Below are 2,739 nucleotides of genomic sequence, written 5' to 3'. Positions count from 1 at the left end.
GAATCCACTTGCCATATCTAAACAAGAAAAGTAATTGGCTCCACGTAGTCTAGCGGTTTGGTCTGATATGAGAGGCAATGGATATTTATCAGATATTGTATTCGCTTTAACTCACGGTAATCAACGCAGAGGCGATCAGATACATTTTTCTTCTTTACAAGAAGGATAGGACTCGCAAACGGAGAACAACTGGATCGTATAATTTTGTACTCTAATAATTCCTTTATTCTATTCCTTACAATTTCTTGTTCTCCTTCACTAAGCCTGTATGGACGTCTTTGCACTGTCTTATTGAGGTCAACTAAACGTATTTCCAACTGACCAGTAGTTACAAAAGTTCGCGGAAACCCTTCTATGAAATATTTTGAATACAGTATATTTTGCTTAGCTGCCCATCCTTCTTTGCACGAAAAACTTGTGCACTTAACCGAAAAAAGCACTTAAGCGAATTTTCTTTACTACTTCAATGAGGAAGGTATCCGAATCCCTATGAAACCAAATAATGGAGGAGCACTTACGGCGTAGAAATTACTGCAAGCGAAATTTTTACCGAATGGTATCTAATTATCTATATAACTACATTAATTGATAGCCATTTTCGTTGTTCTGCGAGATGAGCAAAATAAATAAAAGCTTGTAAAATTAGGTAATTGTAGGGCCAGTGCAGGTAAACCTAACACTTTCTTTGATAGTTAATAATAGTTGCACAATTTTTAAGGCAGGTATCGCCAATGTGCAGGTATGTTGAATGCATCTATCGGAGGAGTTTCCTTACAAATGTTAAAAATAATGCCGCTAGTGCGCATTTTAGGGTAGGTATCTTAAATGTGCACTTAAGCATAAAGGCAGCAAAGCAAAATATACTGTATTTTAATATTAAAGACATTAATCGAGTTTTATCGTTTTCAATTAATTCAGTATAAACAATAACGGCCAATCATAACATCGTGCTTTAAATAACTATCAAGAACCACATGAAATAAAACTTCAAGAAAAAAACCACTAATTATAACATCTGCCTATATTTGCAAAGAACTGCATACCGAGGCACTTCCGATGCCTTTTAAAACAACAATATTGTTAATTCTTTTCCCCGCAAACTTTTTAGAAATGGTTTCCTTTAAAAGCGAATACTCAGCACCGGAATCGAAACAAAATTGGAACGACTCACCAGACTGGATCAACACTCCCTTAGGTTCAACCATATCACATACGTCAACCCTCTTTTCATAGCTATTCAGTTTGTTAGTTGAAATCTGACTGCTAATCCTTGAACACTTCTGCAATGTGACCCGCTTCTCCACATTTAAAGCAAACCAATGTCGTACGACTCCTTTCAGTTGACGGGACGCTCAACAGTTGATTACTTTTAGGCAATGACCTTGCTTCATCCTTCCTCAACCGGCAATCAGAAATTTTGTGCCTAGCTTTTCCACAAAAATGGCATTTAATGTGCGGCAATAACTTACTCTTCTTTATTTCCGGAGAATTCTCAAAGTAAAGTTGCTTCCTTTTTCCAAACGCGAAAGCTCTGAGCTCCAGTTGAAGTTCGTTGCGCGTTTTGATATTTGTTTTAAACACCAAACGCTGCAACCCAGCGTCAAAACGGGATGCGTGTGCAAGGATCACCGAAACAGCTCTCCTCAACAGACATCGCTTTCCATTTAGACATCAGCGACGTAACCAATCGACTTGCGTAAACAGAAAGACACTCACCATCATTTGGATGACCATGTAATATGTTTATCATTGTAGCTGCTTAAGTCTCGACACCCTCGAATCGCTGTATAAATAGGTCTTTAAATTGCGACCAAGTGATGCCAGGATAACGTTTTTGAGACAGCCAATGCGACGCACTACCTTCTAATTACTTACTAAGAGCTATAATCAAAGCACTTCCTTCTAATGGATTGTCTGCTATTACCATATCGACGGTCGAACACCAAGAAATGGCATCTGCTCCTGAAAAATCAGGATTAAACTTAGGTAGCGCGAGCTTTTCTAGTTGTCCTGTGGGTTTTGGAGCCTGCAAAGATTTTAGCAATTAAAAAAATTGTCGATTTTGGGATTCTAAAATGTTGCGCAATTGAGCATTGGGATCAGTTTGAGGCGGATTCCATCCCACTTCTGATGCGGGCGCTTGGTTAAAAGCACCATTAAGGTTCAAAGAATTTTCCATTGATGCGGGTGTATGCTTCAAATTGGCAGGATCTTCTATTCTTGGTGTTTCTAATATTTTCCAGCGTAGTGTACGACTGCACGTTCGACTCGTTCAAGCTCCTTTTCAATTAAGGTGCTGGGCCAATGCAGGATTGCTTTGCTTGCTTCGCTGCGAGAAGTGTCAAAAATTATTTGGAATATACTAAAACGTATAAAGGCTGGCCAAATGGCAGCCTTTCTTCACTTGCTTTAAGCGCCTCAAAGTTTGAATTAGGCAAATGTTTTATTTGAAAGCGTTTTTTAGGCTTTTGACAAAGAGGTATGTTCCTTTCTAAATACATAAATTCAAACAAAAATTTGCTCACTTAATTTAAAAAAGTCACAGAAAATGCAGGTAATTCAAAATGAAATAAAAATGATTCATTGTTTCCATATTTATATTTAACATATCGTTATCTTATAGTAAAAAGTTGCAAAGCCCACTTTTACAAATTTTACACGAGAGGAAAAAACTTCTTCTTCAAGTAAATCGCTTTTTTAAGTTATAGTTTTTTTAGTAAATGTAGATATAGATATGTA

This window comes from Rhagoletis pomonella, unplaced genomic scaffold, assembly GCF_013731165.1.
Source record: "Rhagoletis pomonella isolate Grant_MI unplaced genomic scaffold, Rhpom_1.0 Rhpom_scaffold_00005, whole genome shotgun sequence".
NCBI classification, from domain to species: Eukaryota; Metazoa; Arthropoda; class Insecta; order Diptera; family Tephritidae; genus Rhagoletis; species Rhagoletis pomonella.
The sequence above is the reverse complement of the archived record's forward strand: the minus strand, read 5'-3'. Positions refer to the sequence as shown.